Here is an 18,095-nt window from a genome sequence, read left to right on the forward strand (position 1 = left end):
ATATATATATTTGTGACCCTGGAGCTTTAGTCGCTGAGGTATATTTGTAGCAAAAGCCAAAAATACATTGTATGGTTCAAAATTATAGATTTTTCTTTTATGCCAAAAATCATTAGGATATTAAGTAAAGATCATGTTCCATGAAGATATTTTGTAAATTCCCAACCGTAAATATATCAAAACGTAATTTTTGATTAGTAATATGCATTGCTAAGAACTTAATTTGGACAAATTAAAATCAATATTTAGATTTTTTTGTGCACTAAGATTCCAGATATTCAAATAGTTTTATCTCAGCCAAATATTGTCCTATCCATACATCAATGGAAAGCTTATTCATTCAGCTTTCAGATGATGTATAAATCTCAATTTTGAAATATTGACACTTAAGACTGGTTTTGTGGTCCAGGGTCACATTTAATCTAAAATGAACTATTTTATCCAATACACATGAGTTTTTGCTTATAAGATCATCACATTTAGCAGAATTCTTGACATCGAAATGGCTGAAATCAGTTGTGAGTACAGTCGGTCAAGAGTTGCTGTCCTCGTCAAGCTTCAGAATCCCTCAGATCAGGTGTAGTGTTGGTTAAAGCTGATGTGCGGTGGGTATTTTACCTGTCTACACTGCTCGGCCTTCTTTAGCTTTTAACATATGTAACATATCTTGAGCTCCCTCTTGACCGGCTGTAATCATTAAAATCACATGAAATGTACATCCTCTGCCATTCCACTGCCAGTCATTCTCAATCCACAGAAAACACGCCACCACCTTCACAACATACAACACATCAGAACCTCTGAGCCAAAATCAGCTTGACCTGCGCACACACACACACACACACACACACACACACACACACACACACACACACACACACACACACACACACACACACACACACACACACACACACACACACACACACACACACACACACACACACTCGCACACACTGATGCCGACCACTGGCGGTTGCATTCTGAGCACTTGCATTATGTCAATTATTGAAGGATGTTCTCATGATATATTTATCATGTGGTGGTAAGCAGTAAACACTCTGGTCTGTGAGTGTACAGCGAAGAGAGTGATATTCCATTACAGCACATTAAATAAACATGCCCTGATCAATTATTGATCTTTGACTAAATGTTAAGCGTTTAAATCTCAAGTATATTGAGGGAACGGCTACAAGACGTCGCATGTCTATTAATTAGTGCTGTTGAAACGACCATTATTGCGAAACAGATTCTTAAACAGAAGGATGAGGGAATCTGACATCACTACACTTTCTGCAAAATGTGAGCCATTTGTGTTCCACTGTAGACATACGTAGAAAAAAGCCTTTAACATTGACAACACTGACTAGAATTCAATAACCTTTTCTAAATGTTTGTTTCTTTTCATGAATATGCTTCATACTTTATCTGTTTCCATCTCTCTCTTTAACTAATTAGTTATAACAAGACTGCATTTATTTGATCAAAAATACAATAAAAACAATACAAATTGTAAATATTATTAAAATTTAAAATAACTGTTTTCTGATTGAATTTATTGTAAAATGTAATTTATTTCTGTGATCAAAGCTGAATTTTTAGCATAATTTCTCACGGCTTCAGTGTCACATGATTCTTCAGAAATCATTCTAATATGTTGATTTGCTGCTCAAGAAATATTTCTTATTATGATCAACTTTAGCTAATATCTTATTATCAGTATTTTTGTGGAAACAGTGATACATTTTATTTTTTAGGCTTTTTTGATTAATTGAAAGTTAAAAAGAACAGCATTTGTTTGAAACAGAAATATTTCGCAAGATTATAAATGTCTTTACTGTCACTTTTGATTAATTTAATGCATCCTTTCTGAATTAAAGTCTGAATTTGTTTCTAAAAAAAAAAGTCACTTTTTACAACTTTATCTTATGTTTTGTTGTCAATTCTGTTACCATAATCTTATATAGTAGCCAACTAAATAGTGGACATGTCAAAATATCAGTATTAAATTGTCCTTTTAACTTCGCAATGTCAAAGTATAGAGTTAATCGCTGATGCCATTGTATCAACAACACTACATTCTCTGATAAAGAGTGTTTCAAATCTCACTTTAATCCTCAAACTAGGCCATTTCACAGAATGACCAGTTTATGAGACAAAAAAAACACACAAAAATGACATCCATCCAAATAAATGCAAACTAACTATCAGCAATCACATGGCCCTACAGGCTGAGGCCAGCGCTTGCTAATCGCCTCTTGCCCCATTGTGTCCAAGTGGACTTGAGTGTAATACATTATGAAAATGAGAACGAGCATGGCTATGTGTTCCTGAGGTCATTATGTGACCGTTTAGCTCTTTTTAGGACTCTTCTGGCCGACCCTCAGGCTCTTGTCTTCTCCAGGCTAGCCGCTAATTAGCATGACTAACCTCCTGTGTTTGAGCAACAAAATGGCTCTCGCCACCGTAATCGCATTCATTTGATGGCTGAAGAGCCGTGGTGAGATGAAATTAGAGCGATTAATTAGGGGTTGACGCGCCGCCAAAGGTTTTCAATTTTGCGTTGTCACATCAATAACGGATATCTCCTTCTTGACCACACAGGAACGGCCTAAAGGAGACGGACGCATGGGGAATTACCAACAATTACCACCAATTAGTCATTCCCATCTCTAGACAGGACAATGGGAGCCAACGGGAGAATTTAAGTAGTGAGCCCTCGCCTCATCTTTGACGAATTTTACTTGAGATGAAAATCACTATCACTAATGCTTTTTTGGATTAATTATTGTGTATATTTTTTTCTATCCTAAGACAAAGCCTGCCCTTGTAAAAAAAATAAGTAAATGTAATAGTATCCAATGTGCATTTGTAGTGTACTTCAAATCTTAAAAGTATAAAACTGTATTTGCAGATAATATAATATCAATGCAATAAAAGAAGTGTACTTAAAGGGAGGTTCACTTTCTTGACCATGTTTCTTAACACTTCTAAAAAATATGTAATATTATCAATCTAGGTTTTAAAGTATATTTTAATGTTGATGTGGTGAGTAACATACTAAAGCACAAACTACTTGTATTGTGTTATTCGATATTACACTTCAAGTTAATAGATTTTAAATGTACTAAACTGCAACTTCATCATTAATAGTTTAAGTTCATTTTAAATAGTTATCTGAACTTTAGAGTGCTTTTTGAGCCACTTAAGTAGGACTTAAGTACATCTTTATGAGCAATTTCATAATGTATTTTAATATATTATCAAATAAAAAATAAAAAAATTAAATTACAAAATAAAATATAACTTGAAGTGTAATATCGAATAACAATACAGTTACAATTATAATCAAGTAGTTTGTGCTTTAGTATGTTACTCAACAGATCAAATAAGTGTACTTAAAGGATGACTTTAAAACAGTGATTTAAAATATACTTTAAAACCTAGATTGATAATTTTACATATTTTTAGAAGTGTGTTAAGAAACACGGTCATGAAAGTGAGCCTCCCTTTAAGTACACTTTAAGTGGCATTTTATTGTGTGTGTGTGTTTGTTTATATAATTTTCATTACATTTATTTCTGTTTTACTTTTAGTTTGTTTAGTACATCTAAATTAAATTGAGAAATGTTGACTTGGCAACTAAATGAATTTATATATTTTTTCTTTTTTAAATATAATTAATTGCATTAATTTTAGTTTATATTTATTTTATTTCAAGTAGAATCTTTTTAAAATGGTTTTAAGAATCATTTCTGATTATTATCAATGTTTAAAACAGTTGTGCCGTTTCATATTTTTTTTTTGGTAACCATGATACATTAAATATTTCTAGTATTCTTTGATGAACATAAAGTTCAAAGAACAGCATTTATTTCAAATATAAATCTTCAGAAATATTAAAAAAAAAAATTTTTTTTAATGGTTTTAAATTTTAGTTTCAGTTAACGATAACTGTATTTAAGTCCATTGTAATGCCCTATATTTCTCAGGCTTCTTTCTTTGTTACTATCTTGTTATCTGTATATTTCTTTATTTATATACTTGAAAATAATTGGACAGTCTATGGGGCGGATTTACATTTCACTGCTGGTTATGTATTCTCTATATAGCTGTGTATGTGACAAATAAAAATCTTACAAATAAAAACCCTATTAAAACAACACTAAAACCATAAACATTAAAACTGTCAACCGGGTCATCAGTGACCACACCGAGGCCTGTTCGTGATGTTGGAGGTGAACGGCGGTGTAATGTTAGCGCTGTAGCACTAGCTGTCAGGATCCTCCAGCGGCTGACAGGCCTGTCTGCAACCAGCAGAGGAAAAAAGCCAGTCAGACTGACACGCTGTTTATTCACAAATGACACTGCCGGCAACCGATCTGTGTCGCTGCTGTACCTGCGGCAGATGACACGTCCCCCCTCGAACGAGCCTGTGATGTTTCCTTTGTAGGTGCTACAGGATGAGGGAGAATAATTGAACGTTGACGGCAGCAGAGAGCGAACGGGAGGCTGAAACACAGACACCTGCGGCAGATGACACGTCTACGGCTGATAGTTAGAGGAGAACGGGCTTTAAAAATATGGCTGATTATATGTCGCCATGACAGGCCTGCGGAGCAAAAAACACACACGTGCATGAAAACACAATGCTCATTTGTATTTGCTTCCTGCCCAGAGTCCCTGCACCCGCGACTTTACACCACGACAGGAACAGCCATAAATAAAACAAATACTACAGCACTCAAATTACTCTATCAAACCATAAAGATAAACACAAAAAGGGAAACACAAAGGTTACTGTGGCTCATTCAGCCATTTGTCTTGTTGTTGGATCTGCACGACTTGATTCGGCAAACGAGCGCTGAGGAATCCGGTGACATCAGCACTTAATCAAGACGCGCCTCGCCATTATAAATCAGTTGAACTACTGACACCTGAACTTTACTCCACGCGCGCTTTTAAAGGCCATGCGCCGCTGCCTCTGCTATTAGGGCGGTGCTGATCCATGGAGCTGCATCGAGGTCAGGGCGCGGGCCGATGGAGCCCCACCGCATGCATCACCTGCGGAAAGGCAGAACCATAATAAGATGAACTGCAAAAAAGCTGGAGAAATATACTTTGTGTTTCTGAGTGGTTTGTGGATTTAGGACAACAGCTTAAATTGAGCAACGTGCTCGATTCTCGTCTGATGGCACATGCAGACACGAGTGGAGAGAAATCACTTTGTAGAAAATTCAACATTTGTCCAATTACTTTTTCCAACAACCAAGTCAGTCAGGATGTGTCACCCTCCTCTATTCAGTTCCTACATGCATGCACAAGGAGAGATATTTGAAAGAAAACAATTAAAAAAACAACACACAAATAATATTAATAATCAATTATTAGGCTATTATTATTAAATTCTAACTATTGTAATTAGATTTGTTTTACATTTGCATTTATTTGTGCATCTATATATCAATATATTAATTTAATAACAAAACATCAATTTATTTAATAAAATAAATAAAATAATAAAAAAAAAATATACACATACATATTTATGTATATGTATCACATATTTAAAATCAACATTATTAGATTAAATTATAGATTAAATCTATCTACATATAAAAACTAATCAAAATATTTTTGGAAAAAATGTAAATGTCCCGAAATATAATAAAAACTGAAATGTTATGAAGAGTTTCTTATATATATATAGATATATATCCTATATATATATATATATATATACACACACACACACACCCCAGGCACACCCACACCACACACACACACACACATAGGTATATATCGACCTATATATACTATATCTATATATATATATATATATATTATATATATACATATACCAGTAACATATATCACAATATACAATTATTAATAATATAATAATTATAAATAATTAAAATTACACCTTACCATTCAATTCATTAAAATAAAATAAAATATTATAAAAATTAAAATGTATGTATGTCTATAGAAAAAAATCAATATACATAAGAAAACCTTAGAAAAATATAATAATAATAATAATGATAATAATAATAATAATAATCTTCTCTCTGCTCTAGATCTTAATTATAATTGATACCTGAGTATATGAAAACCAGGTTTGAGGTCAATTGATGTCCTTCAGCGTCCCGGGACGTCTCAAGTTTGAACATGGAGATGGGCGAATGAAGTGAGAACTGTAACAAAGAGCAAGATTTTGAGTGAATAACAGCAGTCTGTTTCTCACACAAAACTATCATACGACTTCAGAAGTCTTGCTATATAGCACACAAACTGTATAGACTAGGAAACTTTTGGAGCTTGACAGTTAGTTGTGTTTTCATTGTATAGAAAAAAAACTAAACTTTGAGTCTTCACAGAAGTAGTCTGGAACAAAATAATGAAGAGCAATGATGACAGTATTGGTTTCTTTGGATAAGCTGTATTTTGTGGTTCAAATTATTAAAATGGAGTGTGTCATTTCTGCCGCACATAATCTCAAATATTTTCAAACAGGTTTCCCAAACTCTCATCTGTCCAGAACTGGTCAGATAACAGGTAGTCCTGCCTCATATACTGTACTTATACTCCACTTTGCAGTGTTTTAACATAAGACTGTTATTATTAGAATGATTTCTGAAGGACTGTGACACTGAAGACAAGAGTAATGATGATGAAAATCCAGGTTTGATCACAGAAATAAATTACATTTCACAATATACTGTACAGTATTCACATAGAAAACAGCTCTTTTAAATTGTAAAAATATTTCACAGTTTTTATTGTATTTTTGATCAAATAAATGCAGCCTTGGTCAGCAGAAAAGGCATCTTTCAAATACATTAAACATCTTACAAACACAACTTTTAAACAGTAGTGTGTGTAAGAAAATTAACACTGTTTTAGAGAAAAATGTAATCTAAACAAAAAATCCAAGAAATCAGCATATGTTTACATATTAAATTGCAACATAAGAAAGTATTTTAATATTAAAAAATGATACTTAAATATGTATGCAGCTGTATTTTGTGTCTCATATTGATAACAACTCATAAAATGCTTTTTTAAATAAATACTTACTATCACAGTAAGGTTGCTGTGTTATTTTACTTTACTAAGTTGTAATCTTTAATTGGTAGCTTGATACAAAAGGCAAGAGCTCAGGAATGTTCTTTATGGATATGTGTGTTGTGGCTGTACCTCTACGCAAGTGTGTGTTTGAGTCAGTGAGCATCTCAGATTCACATGAGTCATCAAACGCCCCCTCTTTGTACATCAATGACATCTATATTCTTTTCTGCTGGCGCTCGGTGCTCTGTGGCAGCGAGTGCAGTCGCTTTGTAAAGAAACATCTCTTGCTCCTCTTACCATTGTGTGTGGCTGACAATGGCACAGGACCTCCCAGATCCGCAGCTGCATCCTCAACACACACACACACACACACACACACACACACACACACACACATACATACACACACACACCCAGGCAATGGGAAGTTCGCTCCCTTTGCCACACACTTTTTCACCCTAGTTCCACTCGCTCGCTCAAACACACACACACACACACACACACACACACACACACACACACACACACACACACACACACACGCACACACAGGCTGGGCAGTGAAGCTCTATGAGCCCCTGCTTGGGAAAAACTCGCCCAGCGATTCAGCTGTCACTCATCCGTGAGCACAGGACGGGCGATACTTCCAGAGAGGGTGTTCGGTCCTCGCCCTGTTCAATGAGGAGCGCCATTGTTCTCTGAACCCTCTTCACTGGGCCACTCTTGGGGTCTCTGGAAACCAGGCCATAGCAAACAAACAATACGCTGCTCACCGCCTGAATGGACCATGACTCGCATGTTTATTGAGGCCAGACTTTCTTTCTTTCTATCTCCTCTCTCTCGTGAATTTAGCATCAGAAACGTACTATTTGGCATCCATTCACCAGGGACGGTGTCCTTCGAAGACGTCCAGGTGTATCTTTTCACCATTTCTGTTTGTAAACAGATGCGTGACTTCGAGGCCGCCTTCCTGTGAAGAAATCCAAACAGGCTTTGAGGCTTGGTGTTTGGGTATGTGAGCACTTCAGAAACACTAAACACTTCCAAACAATGCAATAATTAGCAGTGTTTGCTAAGCTAAGCTTATACTTAACTAGGGAAGTTCAAGACCCGAGCCATTTCTAGAAAGCACAATATCACAGAGACGAGAGGATGCAGGACTCTTTACATGCAAAATGGTAAGAAACCACCTAGCAATCAGCCACGACACCCTAGCAACCACCCACAACATTCCAGCATCATGTTGGACATAATTCAGCATCAGAGTTTGATTTTAATCACAACTTAGAATCTTGGTATAAATAAATACTGTAGAATTCTGTCATTTAAACACTATCAAGAAAAGATATTTTGAAAAATGTCTCTGTTTTTACAATGATTCTTTGGGGCACAGAGTTGTTTTGGACCTCATGGACTGTATATTTTAAGGAACATATTTGAAGTCTTTCAAAATATCTTCTTTTGTGTTCCACTGAAGAAAGTAACTCACATTTGGCTGACATGAAGGTGAGTAAATGTTGACAGAATGATCTTTTTGGGTGAACTGTCCCTTTAAGACTAACCTAATCTATGACAAATGAACTTCAAGTCAAGGCAAATTTGTTTGTGTAGCACTTTTCACATTACACATAATTTCAAAGCAGCTTCTGCTTAACAGAAAATCATGATGTTATTATTTATAATATCTTAATATCTTCATGCATTATAGTTGCATTTAGCAGATTAGATCTGAGTGATAATTTAGTTTACATTACAACAATATAAGCCATCAAGCAGTTGATATTTCTGTATATATACTGCAGATAAAGTTGGACATATATATTTAACTGTAAATAAACAGTTAAATATATATATAGAGTTACATTTTGAGATTTGCTATATAGTATAGATTGCTTTATGTGTATGCATGCATGTGGATAATGTTGGATATAATAAACACCCAACGTTATGTGATAAAACACTTCACATTTTTGCAAAGAAATAAAACAACCATGCACCTGACATTTGCTACATATTCAACTTATTGTGAGTGTACTATTTGTACGCAGGTAAAGTAGGATGTACTATATATATCCAACTTTTAATATATCACTTGATGATAATATAGTTAACATTTTTGGACAGCTATTATAATCTCCTTTGGTGATTTGACTAGAGCAACAAACTAGAGAAACAGTAAAAATAGAAACAGAAACTGCACTTGTTAAAATTACAAATGACTTGCTTCTTGCTTCAGATCAAGGCTGCATCTCATTGCTAGTTTTACTTGATCTTAGTGCTGCGTTCGACACCATAGATCACGACATACTCATAGATAGATTACAAAACTATATAGGTATCCAAGGCAGGCTTTAAGATGGTTTTAGATCCTACCTGTCCGATCGCTACCACTTTGTTTATTTAAATGGGGAGTCATCTCATATATCACCGGTAAAAATATGGAGTGCCACAAGGATCTGTCCTAGGTCCTCTGCTATTTTCAATATACATGTTGCCCCTTGGTAATATCATTAGAAAATACGGGATTAGTTTCCACTGTTATGCTGATGATACTCAAACTATATATCTCAACAAGACCAGGTGAAAACTTTCAAAATTATCTAAGCTAACAGAGTGTGTTAAAAATGTAAAAGATTGGATGACCAATAATTTTCTCCTATTAAATTCAGATAAGACAGAGATATTACTTATTGGACCAGAAAACATTACACAAAAAAAGTCCGCGTAGATTACAATTTGCAATTAGACGGATGTACTGTTACTTCCTCTACTGTCAAAAAATCTGGGTTGTTATATTAGACAGTAACTTGTCTTTTTGAAAATCATATTTCCCATGTTACAAAAACAGCATTCTTCCATCTTAGAAACATTGCCAAGCTACGAACATGTTACCTGTTTCTGATGCAGAAAAGCTAGTTCATGCGTTTCATGACCTCTAGACTGGACTATTGTAATGCACTGCTAGCTGGTTGTCCTGCATCCTCAATAAACAAGCTACAGGTAGTCCAAAATGCAGCGTCTAGAGTCCTTACCAGGTCAAGAAAATATGATCATATTACCCCAATACTACAGTCTCTGCACTGGCTACCTATTAAGTTCCGTATCAGTTACAAAATATTATTACTTACTTATAAGGCCCTTAATGGCTTAGCTCCTGTCTACCTAACTAGTCGTCTACCACGCTACAATCCATCACGCTCCCTAAGGTCACAAAACGCTGGACTTTTGATAGTACCTAGGATAGCAAAGTCCACTAAAGGAGGTAGAGCTTTTTTGTCGCATTTTGGCTCCCAAACTCTGGAATAGCCTTCCCTGATAATGTGTTCGGGGTTTTTACAGACACACTTTTCCCTCTCCTGTTTAAATCTAGATTAAAAACAACACACCTCTTTGGCCAAGCATTCAAATAATGCATCTCATAATTTTGAACTACAGTTATATCTGATCAAATGTGCATTATTATTCTTTAACTTAGGTTAATCTAATTAATTTTACTTGGCTGGAACAGCAGCTACGCTAATTATGTCTCTATTTGTTTCTCTCTGCTTTTGCCACGGGATTTATATCCCGTGGTAACTAGGCATTTACACAAGCTCCAGTCTGGATCCAGCACTCCTGAGAAGAGATGAATGCCAGCCCCTCAGAGGGACCTCAGATGATGATGCTAACCCAGAGACAACATACAGAACTACCACATTTTGCTATAAGTTTGATTGCATAATTGCTGTTAATAGTGTTAATCGTCTGTGTTGTTTACGTCTTTTATTGATTTTTCTGAACATTTCTGCCGTATGCACATAAACTGACAGTCACCACTGATAAGCTACTACTAAATATTGTAGAAACTTAATTTTCTGTAAAGTTGCTTTGTAATGATTTGTACCGTAAAAAGCGCTATACAAATAAACTTGAATGAATGAATGAATGAATAAAAATAGACAGCAGTGTAGGTTGTGTGAGGTGTCCACAATCCTGTTTGTGTGACAATGTCTCGTGTTTGTCTTTCAAGAAGTTCACATTCCTATGAAACCACCAGCATCTACTCTTTCCTATCTCTCTCTCTCTCTCTCTCTCTCTCACACACACAGATCTGAGTGCACAATGGGACAGTTCATCTAGTGCACTACAGAGGGGGCAATTCCTGAACAATAGTAATAGTGAAACAAACAATAAAGCCCTTTCACACCAAGAACGATAACTATAGCATTCTTCTAAATCCATATCACAACTATAATCATAACTATTTCAGCATATAATAAGAACAACAAAATAAATATTTAAATTGAAATTTCAATACAAGAATAAAAAAAAAAAAAAAAACCAACAAAAAGAAAACAAAACAAATATAAAAAAATACTAGAAAGTAAATGACTTACTCCATTCATTTTACAAAAAGAAAAAAAAGTGCACATGAAGTTTTTTACAAAAAAAATAAAAAAAGAAAAAAAAGAGCAACATGAAGCCATGATTAAAAAAATATTTATTAGCTAAAAAAAAAAAGAGCAATTGGCTGCCAGTGGGCTCAAAATCAACTCAATTTAAAGGGAAAACATGATTTCATACCTCATTGACAGATATTTGTTAATGTTTTAATCATAAACTTATTTATTAGCTAAATTGTGTATCTTGATTTAAGACTGTTTAGATATTTGTACCAGAAAAATAAACAAAAACCTAAATGGCCATGAATATGAATCAGTGTGAATGGACTTTTATGACTGTACTCATGCCAATGTTGGTGTAAAACCGAAAAAATAAGTTTCATTATTTGCAAAAAATATAATAAATATTGCTACATTTGCAGTTTTGTGAAAACACTGCATTGCACTCATTAATTTTTCATTTTACAATAAAAAAAAAGCCAAAAACAACTTTAGGTTGAATAAATAATAAAAACTTTATTTTTAGTAAATAAAAAAATTTACATTATTTTTTGTGTAATAAAATTACCGAAAAATCTTATAAATAATATCCAAATTAAAAAAATAGATCTTTTTAACATAAAAAAAGTTCACCAAAAATACAAATTATATCATGATTTACTCATACTTATCTTATTCCAAACCTGCATATGACTTTCTTTGTTCTGTGGAACATAAAAAAATATATTTTGATGAATGTTGGAAACCAAATAGTTTCGGTTCCCATTGACTTCCATTATATATGGACAAAAAATACAAAGGCCAATGGGAAACCAAAACTCTTTTGGTTACCAACATTCTTCAAAAATATCTTCCTTTGTTTTCTGCAGAAGAAAAAAAATGCATACAGGTTTGGAAAACCTGAAAGTGAGTAAATAATGACATGTTTTTGCTGGGTGTTATATTTTTATGAATTATATTATTGAAAGTTAACACTGACTCTTATTAAATGGATAGTCCACGCAAGAATAACAAAAAATCTTTCATTATTTACTTACAGTCATATTGTTCCAAACCTGCATTACTTGTTTTCTTCTGTGGAGCATAAGATAAAGTATTCTGAGGAATGCTGGAAACCAGATAGTTTTCAGCTCCCATTAATTTTCCATTATATAGACAAACAGTACAATGGAATGCAATCATGGGAACCAAAACGTTGGTTACCATTCTTCAAAATACTTTTTTTTCTTCTGGTGGTGTGAGGGCATAGATAGAAAAAGGTTTTTAGTAGAAACATTAGCCAAAAATAATCATATTACCGAAAGTAAAGATAGATTGTTATCAAAGTTCACCAAAAATAAATCCATATTCCGAAAAAAAGATTTTGTTTCAAAGTTCACCAAAGAAAAATTAAAATCATGATTTACTCATACTTATCTTATTCCAAACCTGCATATGACTTTCTTTGTTCTGTGGAACATAAAAAAATATATTTTGATGAATGTTGGAAACCAAATAGTTTCGGTTCCCATTGACTTCCATTATATATGGACAAAAAATACAAAGGCCAATGGGAACCAAAACTCTTTGGTTACCAACATTCTTCAAAATATCTTCTTTGTTTTCTGCAGAAGAAAAAAATGCATACAGGTTTGGAAAACCTGAAAGTGAGTAAATAATGACATGTTTTTGCTGGGTGTTATATTTTTATAAAAAATATAATATAAAAATAAAACACACACTCATAAAAAATATATACCACACAACAATAAATAAAAAAAAATCTCACAATATACACACAGTCATATTGTTCCAAACCTGCATTACTTGTTTTCTTCTGTGGAGCATAAGATAAAGTATTCTGAGGAATGCTGGAAACCAGATAGTTTCAGCTCCCATTAATTTCCATTATATAGACAAACATTACAATGGAATTCAATGGGAACCAAAACGTTTTGGTTACCATTCTTCAAAAAATCTTTTTTTTTTTTTTTGGTGTTCTGCAGAAGAAAGAAAAGGTTTAGAACAACTTTAGGCTGAGTAAATAATGACAGTTTTTTTGGTTGGGTGTCATATTTTTATATATTTTTTAATTATATTACTGAAAGAAAACTAAAAAAAATAAAAAAATAAAACTTATTAGAGTCCACAAAAATAAATAAATAAATAAATAAATCTGTCATTATTTACTCACACTGATGTTGTTCCAAACCTGTATGACTTTTCTTTGTTTTGAAGAACATAAAAAAAGGCATTCTGATGAATTTTGGAAACTAAATAGTTTTGGTTCCCATCGACTTCCATTACATTTAAAAATACAATGAAAATCAACGGGAACCAAAGCTCTTCGGTTACCAACATTCTTCTGAATATTTATTGGTGTTTCAGAGAAGAAAGTAAGTCATACAGGTTTGGAATAATTTTAGGGTGAGTAAATAATAACAAAAAAATTTTTGGTGAACTTTTAGTTTTAATAAGAATCAGGGTTTACTATCAGTGACACAATTCAAGGAAATATATATGTATAAAAATGACACTCCAAAAAAATGTATGAGTAATGGTTCAGAATATATTTATGATCCAGCTATTCCAATAACAGGCTATTAACAAACCAAATCTACCTGGGGACCGGCGATACAATAGCCATGCAAAGCTGAAGATCTCCAAAACCACTTATTCGACTTTCAGTTGCACAGATATGAATTATGAAAGCTTTTACAGCCGACACACACACGGCCGTGTTTATACCACGTTTCTCGCTGACAGGAAGGAAAACGAGAGCCATTCTGAGTAGCTTAGAAGCACAAATGTTTTATTACGCTGTCCTGGCAGCACGGGTTCTTATGAGTGCCGTGAATGTTTCCCCAAGGGCCGAAGCGTGCTGGCAAACCACTGCATTCTTAATTTCTGATACATAATTCTTTTGGAAAAGCATTTGAGCCTGTTTTCTGGAGAGGCACTGTTCTAATAGTGATAAATTATTCTCATAAAGGAGGGCTTTCCTTTTTTCCACCTTGAAATACAACTGAAGGCGAGCAGCCCTGAGAGATGTAATGGGACGTAATGATCTCAAGACACACACATTGGCTCGGGACCGCCTGTGATCTGCTTCCTCTGGTTTCCTCACTGCCTATTATTCTATATCGCAAAGTTTATCCGTGACATCCATCCTGTCTGCATAGAGTTAATGTCTAACTTCATCAAGGATACACAGAGAGAAACAACGGCTACATTTACGCTGGAAGCTAAAGGGCCTAATTATGATTTTCTGCTAAAATCAGCTGTTTTTGTGAGCTTCATATAACTTTTAAACTCGAAACTAATCAATCTTAAACTGATATGTTTATGATTAACATATTCTATAATGTAATTTAATATATCATATTCTGTTTTTATTAGGGCTGTCAAATCATTTAATCACGATTAATCAATGCAAAATAAACGTTAACATAATAAATGTGTGTACACATGCATTATATATTATATATTATAACACAAACTTTTATTCTGGATGCGATTAATTGCAATATATTTCTATGAAATTAGAAGAACTTCTCATATCTTGCATTCACTGCATAATCACATTTTTGTGTTGTTTTACAGGACGAATATCTAAATATTCTTAAATTAAGATTTAATTTAGTTGAGAAGCAAAATGACTTAATATTTTAAGTCTTGCTTTCTGAAAAAAAAAAAAAATCAGGAAAAAAAATAAGATCCTTACACCATTGGCAGATATTTCTTTCTTGTTTCAAGCATAAACTCACTTATTTTTTACATTAATTTTCATGTCAGGTATAATATATGATCATTTTGATATCAAGTCATTTTGCATCTCAAGTAAATGTATCTTGATTTAAGTACATGGATATGATACTGATACTGATTATATATGTATACACCAATATATTCTGTAGTGTATAACTTTTTTTCATATTTTTTTCATTTATACAATCCACAAATGACTGTAATTCACTACATGGGTAAATAAAGGAGGTAACTTTGATTTATGTTATGTGAGACTGTAATTAATATGTATTCAATTTAAATTATACAACAGTAGCTCATATCAGAATAAAAAAGATCAGATTCAGTTTGATTTTTACTGTTCACACTGCCATACACCAAACTGGTGTGAACGCAGCTAGAGAAAAAGAAAACGGTGGGCCAGTCACTAAAATTAAGCAATTATCTATCATATGACCCATCATAATATCTGTCAGCATTCTCATCAGGCTCTTTCAAATGAAGAGATGTTAGATATAAAGCAGTGTAGACACTCAATAACAAGTTTAACACAGTCCCCTGATTACAACTAAAACAGTGAGACGGATATTCTATTGTCAGCCAATTACTGATTAGAGGAAACACGAAACGCATGGCAATTAGGACTGATTATATTGGGCAAATTGGCTTTGTAGTTTGGTAACAATTCCATGCTCGTTCAGTGTGAAATTAATGTTGATTACCCACACAAGGCCTTGAGAGCATTAACAGTGGATGTCTGTGAATGGACTAATGAAATTACAAGGGAATTCGGTTCAGGTTTGACTTACAGTTTAAAGTTTGTAGTATTACAGTTAATATTATTATTCATCAAGGATGCATTAAGGGGTTACTCCATCCCAAAATGAACATTTTGTCATTAATCACTTATTCCCATGTTGTTCCAAACCCGTAAAAGCTTAGTTTGTCTTCGGAACACAATTTAAGATATTTTGGATGAAAACCAGGAGGCTTGAGACTGTCCCATAGACTGCCAAATAAATAACAGTGTCAAGGTCCAGGAAAGTATGAAGAGCATTGTCAGAATACTCCATCTGCCATCAACGTAACGTTATGAAGCGACGAGAATACTTTTTGTACACGGAGAAAACAAAAATAAAGACTTTATTCAATAATCCTCTCTGTGTCTCTCCAAATCAGTGTAGCGCCATTTTGGCAAATCTGACTAGTACGCAAGTGGCTTACGCTCTTCTGTGTCAGTCACCAAAGAATACTGAAAAATAAAATGGATCACAGTTTCCACAAAAATAGTCAGCAGCACAACTGTTAATAATCAGAAATGTTTCTTGAGCAACAAATCAGCATATTACATTAAGTGCGTTCGTCTTGAAGCACGGCTACAGACGGCGGTCAATGAGAGCAGCTGCTTGCAGTCTGAGTTGAAAACAGACACGTCAAGCCGGACACTTTCTGCTCCCGTTAGTGACACTCACGTGGTGTTTGCATACTTTATCACAGATGACGTGAATTAAATGCAATATTTGTCAAAATACACAACGTTTTTAGAAACGTTTTCATGAGCAACAGAAAACAGTTTTTACATACTGCTTAATACAGCGCCATATTTTCAAGAATAAAGTTCAACATAGTCATATACTATTTAAATACTAATAAAGTGGGGGTATATGTGCTTTTATCAGTGTTGTATGATAACGCGACTCAATACAACAGTGTGACTACAGTAAAAAAGCTTTTACCGTTCTAAAAACATAGATTTGTGGCCAATATTGAAAATGAAAAGGTACGAATAAACCCGAAACACATGTGATCGTTGTCCTGTGGTGAATTTGGCCAATCATTAAACAGCAGTGTTGTCATCAGCACTCCTGCAGTCGCTCTGGAGAAACTGCGGCAGCTGAAGCCCTGTCCCAAATGGCACACTCCGGACTTGTGGACTTCCTCAGAGTCCACACTTTGGTGACGTCATGTAGTGCAGACCTATAGGGCCCCTTGGCGCGAGTCCACGAGGGCGCATTGAGAGGTATTTTTGGGGACAGACTCGATCGTCACGCCGGAAATAACGGGTCTGGTTGTTTTTTTGACAGGAGCTGCAGGTTCAGGGAATATGCTGCCTATGTTCCATTTGAACTAAGATTACAATTTTAAAAAACATACATAAAACATGTACGTGAGTTTCAGATGAATTTACAGGTTTAAATAAATATACTAGGTTTACATATGACTCAGTAAAGCCCTGACATTCCGTTCTATTTATTTAATGAATCATAATGCGATTGTATTATTCAACACGCTATTATTATGTTTGAGATATCAACCACTGGTCGATGACCATAATGTTTGTATAAACTGTAGGTAACAACTGGTAAAATGTACACCTAGGTCATAAAAACCGTAATGATACCTACACCTACTATTTTCTTCTCAGTCATGTCATCAATTGCTCTTGAGCGAAATCTCCTCCCATCCGTTGTCTGATTGGCATTTCGCAAGGATTCCTGGGTAGTTAAAGTGTGGGGAGCCTGCATCTATACGGGCCTCGTGGAAGACTGCTTCAAGGGTACAAAGGGGGCGCTGCTGAGCACACTTCAGAGCGTTAAAATGCCGAATGGGACGGCCTACGGACTCATAGACTCGGCGAGCACGTGCAATTTAAGTCCACGAGACTGAAAGTCCACATGAAGTGCGCCATTTGGGACAGGGCATGAGTCAGCCGGCTGCCCTTGAAACTCTCGCGGTACTTTGATGCCACACGTGACAGTCATGTGGCATCGGCGCTATCTCAAGTCGGACAAAATTTCTAACCGACATGCACTGCTTCAAGTCAGATTGCGATCGGTTTGCGCGGCGCCGCATGTCGAAGTACCTAATGATTTCTGAAGAATCATGTGACACTGAAGACTGGAGTAATGCTGC

The sequence above is a fragment of the Cyprinus carpio genome, chromosome B8 (genome assembly GCF_018340385.1).
Source record: "Cyprinus carpio isolate SPL01 chromosome B8, ASM1834038v1, whole genome shotgun sequence".
Taxonomy (NCBI): Eukaryota; Metazoa; Chordata; class Actinopteri; order Cypriniformes; family Cyprinidae; genus Cyprinus; species Cyprinus carpio.